This window comes from Ovis aries, chromosome 26, assembly GCF_016772045.2.
Source record: "Ovis aries strain OAR_USU_Benz2616 breed Rambouillet chromosome 26, ARS-UI_Ramb_v3.0, whole genome shotgun sequence".
NCBI lineage: Eukaryota > Metazoa > Chordata > Mammalia > Artiodactyla > Bovidae > Ovis > Ovis aries.
In genome coordinates, this window is record NC_056079.1 from 31,770,984 (window position 1) to 31,784,203 (window position 13,220).

The window sequence follows — 13,220 nt, forward strand, 5'->3', positions numbered from 1 at the left end:
GCTTGATGCCTGGAACAAAACTGCCATTCCCAGAGCAACCATTTCCTTAGATATAGCAAAGGGCTCACCAAGATCACATTTCTCATATACTAACCAGCCTGTGTCATTGCCAGCACTTTTTACATTCCAGGCCTCATTCTGATTTCCTCCCTATGTAGATATATAGACATGCTTATCTATATCAACACTTTAAGAAGTTCTTCCAGTGTATGCCTCAAGAAGATGTTAGAAGACAGTTTATAAGGACTGAAATTATACCTTGTATTAAAAAACAAACACTACAAGGGACAGCAGACATATTGATATGCAACTGATTATAAAGGTTTAGGATCATCTGATTTCAGTTCTTCTCTTTCCCTAAAGATCACCCTCAAGCATCTAAGGGGAGGGGTATGGTCCAGGCAGTATTTTCTTCTGCACTTACTCCTGCTGTCCGGGGAAAACATCAAGCCTCATCTTTGACAACTACTGTTACAAATCTCCGTCTTGACTGATTCACTTTTAGTAGGAAATATCTTTATTTTCCTTTCTTTTCTCAGGAGATTAAATAGGGATTCGTGGTATGAATACAAGCAGAGCCTTAAAAGGAAGTTCATGCAGACTCAAGGAGCTGGGCAATCTTCACAGGAACAGAGTATGAAAAAGGCATCATAAACCAAGTGGACGCTGTCTCTCTTTCTCTCTCCCTCTCCCTCTTTCGATCACTCCCTCCCTCCCGCTTTTTTAAAATTTTTTAAATTTATTTTGTTTTCATTACTGTTGGTTGCACTGGGTCTTCATTGAGGTGACAGGCTTTCTCTAGTTTGGAGAGAAAGGGCTTCTCTCTAGCTGTGGTGTGTGGGGGCCTCATTGCACTGGCTTCTCTTGTTGCAGAGCATGGCACCTAGGGTGTGGCCTCAGTAGTTATGGCACACGGGCTTACTTGCCCCGCGGCATGTGGGATATTCTTGGACTAGAGATCGGACCAATGTCCCTTGCATTGGCAGGCAGATTCTTAATCACTGGGGAAGGCCCCTCCCTTCTTTTTATTCCATATCCACTTCTTTCTGAGGCTGTGCTCACCCCATACCTGGCTCTGTCTAGCTCCAACACGCAAGAGACCCACGTGACCCTCCAGCCACAGGGGGTTCAACTCCCACCCGCCACTCTTAGCTGCCCCATCTCCTGATGCCACTGGAGTTCTGTGGGTGGTTTCACTTCTCCGTGTGTCCAGCCAAATGCTTACTGGGAGGCCTGGTGATAGTACAACTCCCTTCAAACCTGAAAGCTGCTATTTTCTCTCTAAGCAAAAATATTCTGGACACTGGACTGTGGGAGAAGAGTTTTCCAGCCCTTTTAACCATGGGAGATTTTTTTTTTCCTACCTTCTCGCCTCAAGTTTGCTTCAAGTCCAAACCTGCGTCTTGTTGGCATGATCTGTTATCTCCTCCTCAGCCAGAGAACAGCCTCCCAACACCCGGACCTTAACGAAAAAACAGTGCATTTGTCCCGGCAGCCAGATCATTGCTCCTGACTGCCACCGAAGACGGCATCCCCAGCCCTGTGCCACTCAGCATGCAAGGCAATAAGGGTAGAGCGGCAATACATGCTGTTACTGCGCTTGTTACTTCCCTCTGTGCAAAGATATGAGCTCCTACAGATGGAGGGGAGCTTACAACTGCAAGAAGAGGAACTAATTCAAGAGGGTGGCTGGGAAGCACAGCTGACAGTGGCCATGGGGACAGAGCTGGACTTTCTTCATTCATCCTGCAAAGACATATCAAGTCTCTACTCCACACCGGGCCCACACCATTCCAACGCTGTGGACATGGCAGTTAACAAAACATATGCCTTGCCTTCTTGGAGTTCATATTCTTAAACATCTAAGGGAAGGAGAAAGGGGTGACAGAGGATGAAATGGTTGGATGGCATCACTGACTCAATGGACATGAGTTTGAGCCAACTCTGGGAGATACTGGAGGACAGGGAAGCCTGGTGTGCTGCAGTCCATGGGATCGCAAAGAGTCAGACAACTTAGCAACTGAACAACAAGAAGGAAGTTTCATGCAGAGGTAACTGCTATGAAGTCAGTAAAGCAGAGCATTGGACAGGGAGAAGCTGGAGAGGTGCTGGGTGCTATTTTATTGATGTAGGCAATCAATGAACTGGAGAGGGCTGGGGGAAAGAGGGCTGCAGTGCAAATGCCCTGGGGTAGAAGAGCGAGCTGTGTTACCCTGGATGTGGGAGAACTAGGAGGGACTGTGGTTACTGTGACTATAGTTTAATAAAGGAAGAAGAAGGTCAAATGCAACACGATCCAATGTCCACTTAGAGAAGGCATCAGAGGACTTTTGGCAAATTAGTTATTTTGAAAAATAAGAGAAAATAGTATCCCCAGTCCTAAAGCTGTGGAGTAGAGTAGCGAGAACTCCAAACTGGGAGTTAGAAGACCTCGAGCTACCTGGTCAGATGAGTGCATCTACTTAAGCCTTTCTTTTTTCAGCCAAGTTGAAATGACACCTACTTTAAGGGTTTTGATGAGAATTAAATGTGACAGTGTATATAAAAGTACTCGCTTGTTGTCTGGCATATTAGATTCTCAGACACTGGGAGCTAAAGCAATGAGACACACTACACCCTGATTAGTACAGCCCTAACCCAGAAGACTGACACCACCAAATGCTGGTGAGAATATGAAGCAATAGGAACGCCCATTCACTGGGAATGCAAAATGGGATAGCCACTTCAGAAGAGAGATGGGTAGTTTCGTAAAATACTAAACATCTCTGACCACACAATCCAACAATCCTGCTCCTTGGTATTCACCCGAAGGGGTTGAAAAGCTATGTCCACACACAAACCAGGATGTTTACAGCAGCTTTATTCATGACTGCCAAAACCTAAAAGCAAACAAGATGTCCTTCATTATGTGAATATTCAATTAACTCTGGGCATCCAGACAATGGAATATGACTCGGCACTAAGAAGAAATGAGGAATAGATAACAAATAGATGGAGGAACAGTGGAAATTTTTCTTGGGCTCCAAAATCACTGCAGATGGTGACCGTGAAATTAAAAGACACTTGCTCCTTGGAAGAATATGACCAACCTAGACAGCATATTAAAAAGCGAAGACATTACTTTGCTGACAAAGGTCCGTCTAGTCAAAGCTATGGTTTTTCCAGTAGTCATGTGTAGATGTGAGAGTTGGACTATAAAGAAAGCTGAGGGCTGAAAAATTGATGCTTTTGAACTGTGGTGTTGGAGAAGACTCCTGAGAGTCCCTTGGACTACAAGGAGATCAAACCAGTCAATCCTAAAGGAAATCAGTCCTAAATAATCACTGAAAGGACTGATGCTGAGGCTGAAGCTCTAATACTTTGGCCACATGATGCAAAGAGCCAACTCATTGGAAAAGCCCCTGATGCTGGGAAAGATCGAAGGCAGGAGGAGACGGGGAGGACAGAGCTTGGCCTGCTACAGTCCAGGAGGTCACAGAGTCGGATGCACGTGAACTGACCTGAAGAAGAAATGAGCTATCAAACCACGACAAGACACACAGGAGCCTTAGAGGTATGTTACTAAGTGAGAGAAAATCTGAAAAGGCAACGCACTGTATGATTCCAACCATATGACATTCTAAGACAGGAAAAACTATGGAGACAGTAAAATGGTCAGTGGTTGCCAGGGGTTGGGAGCAGGGAAGGATGAGTAGGGAAGATCCAGAGGACTTTTAGGGCAGTGAAACTACTCTATGTTACTATAATGATGGATACATGCCATTATACATTTGTCCAAACCCACAGAATGTACCACACCAAGCGTGAACCCTAACTTAAACGTGTCAATGGAGGTATCAGTGTAACACATGTACCACCCTGTCCGGGGTGTTGATAATGGGGGAGGCTATGTGTGTGTGGGGGCAGAGCACATGGGGAAATCTCTGTACCTCCTCTCAGTTTTGCTGTGAACCTAAAACTGCTATAAAGATATTAAGTCTTTTAAAAAATAGTGAAAAAACAAGCCCATAGTATTTCCAGCCTGGCACTATGGGACCTTGGACAAGTTACTTATATAAAAGGGACAACTACCATTTATTGAGTGCCTGCCTGTGGCAGACCCTGCACTGGGCATTGTTCATGGTTTCATCTGCTTCCCGATTTGTGCAGCAAGGGGTTGGGACCAGATCACACCCAAGCTTGGATCATTAAAAGGGGCCCTGCTGAGACCCGCCCCCCAACCCCCAGGCCCAGGAGATGAAGGTCATTCCAAAGGAACTCTGGACAAGAGTAGCAGCACAGATGAGCTGGGACACAGAGCCTTGCAAGCAATCCCCAGAAAGTCTTCAGGGCCTCTCAGAGATTCCTGGAACACAGTGCAACGTCATGGTGCACGGTGCCACGTCCTGAGCTGAGATCTGCTTCGTCTAATGATATGACGCTGCAGGAATTTACTTTTCCATCCTTCTCCAGGAAGGCATTAAGACCAGATGGCAAAGACCCGGGGGAATTAGCACCACGAATGCTCTTCCCTGGCTGCAGTGTCACCCCCATTCCACGCTCGTGTCCTTTTTCACCCCAGATGAAGCAGCTACCCCGAACAGACGTGGGGAGCTTGTTGATGAGGGCAGCAGGCGGCCTGAGAGTTGAGTGTGCAAGAAGCCTCCCTCAGATGCAGGGTCCACCTCTTTCATCCTCCTGACACTAACAATGCATCTTTCATGGACTTTCTATGTGTACGGAATCTAGGGAGACCATGCCTTGGCCAGGAGATGGCACCGTCAGAGACTCGAGGACTCAGAGACCGTGGAACGATCTGTTAAATTCTTAGGAAGCTATTTCTTTGATTTCCCCATGGGCTTGTGTGCACGTGCTAATTTGCAGGCCTTGCCCAGGATAAGAAGCTTCTCTCATCCTTCCAACAGGAGAAGTAGCAATGGTCACGGTTCTCATTCTCCAAGCATCTAACAGGTCTCCAGCCCTATGCATATTTAATTCTCATATACATTATTCTCCTTGAAGCTTCAAATAAGAACCAATCACAGATGAGGCCCTGAGATGGAGAAGTACTCTGTCCAAGGTCATCAGGCAAATAAATATCAGAGCAAAAACTGGAAGCCAGGCCTTTCCTATTCCAAAGCCCAAACTCTTTCTGCTGTGCCCCCGCTGCCTCTCAGAATGCAATGGAAAGACTTCACAGAGCTGGAGCCCACACAGGTGGGCTTATTTCCCAAGATGCTGCAGGGCAAGGAGGGGCAGGTACAGGTCAAGCTGGCCCTGCAGGAATACTTTGTGTCAAATCCCTATTGGGAACGCATATCAAGCCCAGGAGAACTTAGCCCCCTAAGAAACAGACACCTTGACCTTACTCCCAGAGCAAAATATGTCCTGGGTGTCAGAACCTGTTATCAGCCCAGCCAACTCCAATTAGCTTTGATTCTGTCTTTGTCTCTCTTGTTTAAGACAAGGCAGGGCTGGGGGGTCCCAAGAGCTTTGTCACCAGGAGAAAATCACCTCCCTTCCTCTGGTCCTGTCCCTTTCTCCCAACGGGAAGTCTCCCAGCTTAGTTTCCATGGGAAATCAGTGGGGGTGGGGGCAGACAGAAAGGAAATTCCTTCACTCCATCTGCTCTCCCCAAACCTGGGGAAAGCAATGTTTCTCCTCCACCCCAGGCCCCAGGGCTTCTCCCCTGCTCTCTGCTCCCCCAAACACACATCCTGCCTCCTCAAAAGAGGCTGCGGGTGAAGGTTTTTCCATTTCATTTCATTTTTCATCATTTTTACCCCTTTTGGATGGTTCATATCTGAGGGTCTCAGTGGATTAACTGGCCAATCAGATTTCATTATGAGCCCAAGTAGTTCTTATCATTAAACCTGTAATTTATTTCTTCTGTGTTTCATAAAATGTGAAATATTACCATTCTCCAGGAGCTTGAAGAGAGCAGGGATGCTCCATTAAGTCCAACACTGCTCCTCCAGAAGAGGCCGTAATTATATGCGGATTTTTTTTTCCTTACAGCTAAGTTTCTACTTGCAGATGCTAACAAAAGAAATAAGCTTTTAATCCAAACATAATTAATATGAATTACCTCCCCAGTACACCCTGGCTTTGCACCATTAAACTTAATTTTTGTTTTGCATGATAATTGTGTTATCATTACCGTTTATAGGAGAACCCAGGGACCCTCACTTTATTTTCAGTCAAGACTAAAGGGACTGGAAAGGACTTTCCTTCTTTCTGCCGGTCAGGAGCCTGTGGGCCAGCTTTCCAGATCTGTCCTTGTGGCTTGGGGAGCCTGGGGTCATGACCACAGAGGGAGCAGGGGGACCTCCCTCCAACAGTAAAAGGAAACAGATTCCTACGTACCCCGTGGACGATTTGTCACCCAGGAGATGGGCTCATTCAGAGCTGCTGTCTAATTATTAGAACGTCATCATAGTCATCACCATCACCGTCATCATTATTATCACCACTGTTATTACTGCTCCTAACTGTAATTTCTTGGCAGCATGCTCCAGCTACTCCGCTATTGGTTATTTCTCCCAGTGATCTGGGGGTCCTGAGCTGAATTCTTTAAGTGAAGCCCCAGAAAATAGATTGAGCATCAAAGGCCTGGGTTTCACGCAAGTTTCCATTCAAGACATTGTACAAGGCCATCTTTCTCTCTCTCTCCCCTCCACGTGCCTCAGTCTCCCTCCCTCTCTCCCACTCTGCTTCCTAAGGAAGATTCATATTTTTATGAAGCTAAAGAAGGAAGCTAAAGCCTTGGGAACCAAGCACTTCATTTATATATTGGAACCCCTTCACTGATTAAAGAATCATTGCATATCTCTTACGGACTAGATACTGTGAGAAATAATATGTATACACACAGAGCTCACACACACCAACCCTTGTCATCAAAGAATTTACAGTCTAGTTGAGGCAGGAAGATAGATACCCAAATGTTTTTAAAAAGGAGAGGAAATGAATATTAGCACAAAGCAACAGTATCAGGATGGCTAATGGAGCACCTACCAGTGTGAGCGCCATCAGTGATGCAAAGGTGAAGACTGAGTGAAGAGTGAAGAGCTGGGGGGCAGGATCTGGAGAGGTGACATCATGGAGCAGAAGCAGGTAGAGGAGGGTGGGTGCAGTCCCGGGGGGAGGACCACATGGAGTGTGGTCTAGGAAATAAGGGAATCACATTCGCCATGGCAGACTATCCACGTGAAAGGGCAACAGGAGACAGGCTGGAAAGGTCATTTGGAGTCAGAATATGGAGAACCCTGAACACCAGATAAGGTCGTGGGGAGACTCGGAATCATTTTAAAATGGGAAGTGGAGGTGGTTTCAAGGAAGTGGCATGGAATTCCCATGTCACTTAGCCATCTTGATACTGTAGCTTTGTGCTGTTATTCATTTCCTCCCCTTTTGAAAATATTTGGGTGTCTATATTCCGCCCTCAACTAGATGGTAAGTCCCTCTCACTGGACCACTGTCCAGTGGTTAAGAATCTGCCAGCTAATGCAAGGCACACACATTTGATCCCAGATCTGGAATGATCCCACATTCTTTGGAGCCACGAAACCCATGTGCCATCACTATTGAGTCTGTGCTCGAGAGCTTGGGAGCCACAACTACCGATGCCTGCATGCCCTAGAGTCCATTCTCAACAACAGAGAGGGTACCACAGTGAGAAACCCGCACACTGCAACTAGAGAAAGCCCAAGGGCAATGGCAAAGACCCAGTGCAGCCAAAAATAAATAAAGGCAGTGGCATCTTCAGCTGGTCAGTCTGGGGGCACCTGCAGGAGGCTTAGCCGAGGGAGGGGCTGAGGCCAAAGAGGCCAGAGAAACGTGGCCGCAGTGAGCAGAAGTGAGGACCTCCACTTGGATGGGGCAGAACAACTGGGAAGAGTAAATACCTTAAAGAGAATCCATGGGACTTGGTAAGAGAGGGAGAAAAGAGAGAGACTGGTGGATGGAATTCATGGAAACGCACGAGATTTAACAGAAATAATCACCATCCAAAACGTGGTGCACGGTGCCTGGCACCAGGCAAGCACTTCTGACTACTGACGTTTGTTAACTGCGGTTAGTGTTTAGTCCTGTTTGATCATCCCAGAGTCCCTGTGGAATTGTCCAGGGTAGTTTTGTTACACATATTACGTAGCTGGGCAAGCAAACTCCCTAGAGATGAAGGAACTATCAAAACAGAATCTTTGTTTCCAGGGACCAAAGCAACAACCGTTGCTCTTCAGACTCTTTCCTCAACCATATTACTATTTTTAAAATCACAGTGATGATTTAAAAAAAAAAAAAAACTTGCCCAGACCAGGCCCCCCAGGCAGTGACAAAAACAAGAATATTAGCACATTCAGTGGCCTCACCAGGAAGTGGCAGGCCTTCACCGGTAACATGCTTTTCTTTCTCGGGGGCAAGGGAGGGGAGGGGAGTGGGGTGTTGAGATACTGTTCTTCAAGGACACTGGATCGCCATGACATGGGCCCTATTTTTCTTGTCAGTCCAACCATCTTAATACAGTATTGCTTGCAGAGTAGTTTTGCTCAAAGGAAGACCCTTCTACAAATGGTTTCTATCAAACTCATCTTTGATCAGGGAGGTAAAACTAGAGGACAGATTTTAAATTCATACAAATTTTAATTTGACAAACTGGGTATTTGGTTCAAAACAGATCAAATGATATTCAGGAGTAATCAGTGCAAAGTTTTAAGCCTACCAGAAGGGGGGAAATGATACCATTAAATAAGTGAGGAATTAAAAACTGGTGAAAGAGTGAAAGAATAAAACTTCACAGGAAATGACCAGTCCAAGCAGAGTGAATAACAAGGTGAAAGTGATTTGCAGAAAAGTTCTAATGCTTTGCTGTACACCGCGACTAGGAAATCAACTCTGAATATACACTGGAAGGACGGATGCTGAAGCTCCAATACTTCGGCCTCCTGATGCAAAGAGCCAACTTATTGGAAGAGACCCTCATGCTGGGAAAGATTGAGGACAGGAGAAGGGGGTGATAGAGGGTGAGATGGTCGGATGGCATCACCGACTCAATGGACATGAGTTTGAGCAAACTCCGGGAGATGGTGAAGGACAGGAAAGCTTGGCGTGCTGCAGTCCATGGGGTTGCAAAGAGTCAGACATGACTTGGCGACTGAACAACAACGAGCTGAAGGGAAGAGTGATAGAAAGGGCTAGAGAGCAGGGCCTGTGAAAAGACGTCAGACTCCAGAGTTATTTCATCCAGAGTGGAAAAATCTAAAAGGAAGAGGATGAGAGGGCCTGGGTTGATTTAAAAATGCGTTTTAAGCCCATGAAAGGCTCTTACTCTCAGAGAATGGTGCCCAACTGGTCCTCCCCGTGTCCTCAGAGGAGTAAAGGGCAAGGAACCAGTCTGACTTACTGTGGCAAGGACATGCCAGCCCCAAACACATCACCTTGGAATGATTACCTTTAAAACCCATGTAGAACAGAGGTTTTTTTCCTGTTTCCTCACCTCTGTCTCCCCGATCCGGGACAACATGAGATTCCAGATGGTGACTCCTGTCAACCAGATTCCCCTGAGACCTGATATTCAAAATACTCCAGAATACAGAGAATGGAGGTGACCCTGAGTGGTCCTCCAACCCATCCCTCTGACTCTGGGCATCTCAGCCATTTGAAACAGGTCTCTAAACTTAGTCAATATGGGCTTCCTGACCCATCTATGGTGGAATCTTCCTAACCCATCTATGGTGGCATCCAAAAATATCAGCACACAGAGACGTATGATCACATCCTAACACCTTTTTAAAGAAAAATTAAAAACTAAAGTCAGCGGGGTGGATGAAAAGGAAGAAGCAGGATCCTTCCCAGTGGCCATAAGAAGAGCTACAGAAGCCAGAGTTGCTCCTGGCGCATGGGGACCAGACCTGGAGACCCACTCTCCCCGTCTTCCTCCTGTTTGTACCTGCGCACAGTTGTGGATATGACCGAGGAAGCGAAGGGCCTACACGATCCCAGCTTACGAACCCAAGAAGAAAGGGTCCCGTTGCTCTCCTGGCAGGAATGGCTTTGTGTCTTAAATCAGCCGCCGTGAAATCCTGTCTAATGATGCAATATCATCACTGGTCCCTCAGCATGAGGCAGCTCTGGGTGTTGATAAAGAATCTGCTCCCTGGAGACAAGGGGCTTGGAACCACAGCAGGTCACCTAACCTCTCTGTGGCTTTGTTTACTTATCTGTCTGTAAAGTGGGGACAAGCACTGTATCTACCTTGTGGAGTTGCTGTGAGGCTTAAATGAGTTAATATGTGGAAAGGGCTCTGATGGTGCCTAGTACATTTTTAACTATTAGGGAAGTATTCACCAAATTTTTTTTTTTTTTTTGAAGACTCTGCTGTGATGAACTACATTGATCCCAAATCCACATTTGCACTCTGAGTGGCTTCCTGCTACATCAAATTCCAGCCATCAGACTCCTTACCTGTCAAATATCCCCCTGGATTGTATGAGCGTTTTATCCATTATGCAGAAAGTACAAATTCTGAATCTTACATGTCATCAACCAGAGAAAGAGACAAACCTGCCTGAAGAGAGGCTTTTATATAATTCTTTAATAAAAAGTGCGCATTTTAAAGGATTTCTGGCAAAGATACTCCCAAAAAAAGAAGACTTAAAAACAAATCTTTCACAGTCATTGCTACTCCGGTCCCTACTCACCTATTGTCATTGTTTTCTCCCTGTATTCTGATGGGCGCTTTAATGTAACTAAATATTCCGTGTGTCACTACTTCCCAAAACTGTTCTGCTGAGCCTTAATGCTGGAGGATGGTAATCGATGTTGGTTGGATAAAGGACTCTGGGGTGAGATAAGTTCAAGAAGCGATAGGTTAAACCACAGAACTTCTCAGAACCCTTGGCGTTGATGTGCATGCAGTCTTGAGAGGGGCATAGGACACCAAGCACTTCCCGAATATATTTGACACGGGAGTTGTATTCCAAAAGCCACGACGGAAAACTGCTACTCTACAACTTTGTATTCTGCTTATCATAAGCACTTCTGTGCTTTCCCCGAGCTTTTTCCCCATCCTTTTAAATCACTGCATAATAATCTACAAAGAAAGTATGCCTTAGATTCCTCAAGCATTCTGTTACAGTGAAACATTTAGGTTAATTTCAACTTTTCACTAGCCTAAATAAAGTTGCAGTTAAGACCTTTTTTGTCGTGTGGGATTCCCAAAACAATGGAAGTGTTTAGGATTTCTTTCTTAGAGTAGATTCCCAGGAGGAGAATTATTGTGTCAAAGGGTATTCACGGTTCAAGTTCATGGCACAAGGTGCCAATTTGTTTTTCAACAAGCCTGTATCCATTTTCACTACCCAGCAGCGTGTGACGGTGCCCACACACCACACCCAGAGCAAGGCTATCGGCCAAGATGCTAAAAGTGGGGCTGCAGACGGTTGCTTTCATCGGCCTTCATTAGCACACCTCTGGTGGCAACCTCTGCAGCTGTCAGATCCGGTGCCAGCCCCTTCCCTCTCTCGCCTTCTCTCTCTCTCCCCAAACAGACTCAGACGTGCCTCTGGATATGCCATTTCTAAGCTAACTGCACAGGACAAAGTCCACACCAACACCCCACTCCCTGACATTAGGGAGACTTCAAAGAGGTTCTCCTTCCTCTCAGCAGCTAAATGTTTAACAACCGGCTCTCCAGGGAGAAACAAGCCCTGGTTTGTAGCATTTGGTGCTTACTGAAGAGTAGTTCTCTCTGCTGTCGCTGCTGTTTAGTCATTAAGTCGTGACTCTTTGCAACCCCACGCACTGTGGCCCACCAGGCTCCTCAGTCCGTGGGATTCTCCAGGCAAGAATACTGGAGTGCGTTGCCATTTCCTTCTCCAGAGGATCTTCCCCACCCAGGGATTGAACCCCTGTCCCCTGCTCGGCAGGAGAATTCTTTACCACTGAGCCACCTGGGCTGGCTCTCATCAAGGCTGATTTCAAGCAAACAACCTCCCAGCACAACGTCACTGGACTTGGAGGTGGGAAGAGGTGAACCCGGTAGGCCCTTGTGAGTCAGGAGCGCGGCTCCAGACACTCTTGCCCAGCTGCAGTTACGGAGTTTCTCTCTTTTCTCCCCACGAAGGACTCTGCACCCCTATCTGGGTGCTCCTCCAGGTCCAACCACATCCAGGGTCCCATAAGCCCTGTGCTCACAGCTCCTGAGCTGTAATACTGTCTATGCTCATCCTATACCAGGGCTTCGGCCTTAGTCACTGCAGAGGTCCACGGGATTCAGCTTCAAGGACCCTAGCCTATAGATGCTTACCCCTAAGCCATCAACTCAGGCAGACTCCACTGCATAGCTTCCCGCCCCTCCCACCCACACCCTCTGGGCTCTGGACACAGAATCTTGGACTATCTTGCCTCAAGCTGCACCCACCACCAGCTCCTTACCTCTGATTCCACTTTCAGACTAATCAAGCTTCTGACCTCCTTCTCTGCCTCCAGTTTGCAAGACCGGATTTACCTCCTGGATCTGGTGGCAAATTCAATTTCACATTCATGAACCGAATTGGATGAGATTTTAAAATCATTCTCTCTTTCTCTGGCTGTTGCAGAAACCCTCTCTCCCTGCCCCCGCCACCACCCATGAACATGCACACACCCACTGAGGATTGAATGGTCCCTGAACCCCATGAGAATGCCCTGGTACTCTGCCAGCCCTCCACCCCCAGGACCTGACCCTATCCACTGTGTTCTCAACTGAGTACGGTCAGAGAGTCTTAACTTCTGGGCTGGAGGCCAGCAGACTTCCAAACTGAACTCTGAGCTGGAACACCTTGCCGTGTGCTCTGTCCATCTGACTGGATAACCCATGACTGTCTATTCCAAAATTACAACTGGAAATACCTTCATCCCCAGTTGCCGCCTGAGCCATGCCAAGAGGGACAAGTGGGGCTGCCAATCCTAAGGTCTCTACAAGTAAACACGTTCCCCATCACATCAGGCATGCCATCCTCCTGGTGAGAGCCCCTTCTGGCCCGGCTGCCCACTCTCCCTCCCATGGTCCTCCACAGGAACCAGCTGACCATTCTCATGTCAGCCTCAGCTAGGACAAGTGAGCTAGTGCTGCAGAAGAGAGCAAAAGTGGAAAACGCAAGGGGGAAAGGAAAAGGGAAAAGGGAAAAAAAATGATACAGCAAAATGGAAAGGAACTGTAGAAGATACCAGATGATGACAGGAGGCATTATGCGCTCCAA

At 46.9% G+C, this 13,220-nt stretch overlaps 1 long non-coding RNA gene across 4 annotated transcripts in view; it reads right to left on the minus strand.

The window, feature by feature from the left end:
* Nucleotides 1–13,220, minus strand: part of LOC121818057 (uncharacterized) — a 173,487-nt gene that overhangs the window by 14,047 nt on the left and 146,220 nt on the right. For 3 of the 4 annotated variants that reach the window (XR_009598638.1, XR_009598637.1, XR_009598639.1), the window contains one exon: nucleotides 1,365–1,462. The exons of the other annotated variant lie outside the window; for it this stretch is intronic. This is a non-coding gene — a long non-coding RNA (uncharacterized LOC121818057). The remainder of the gene's footprint in view (nucleotides 1–1,364; nucleotides 1,463–13,220) is intronic. 4 annotated transcript variants of the gene reach the window in all.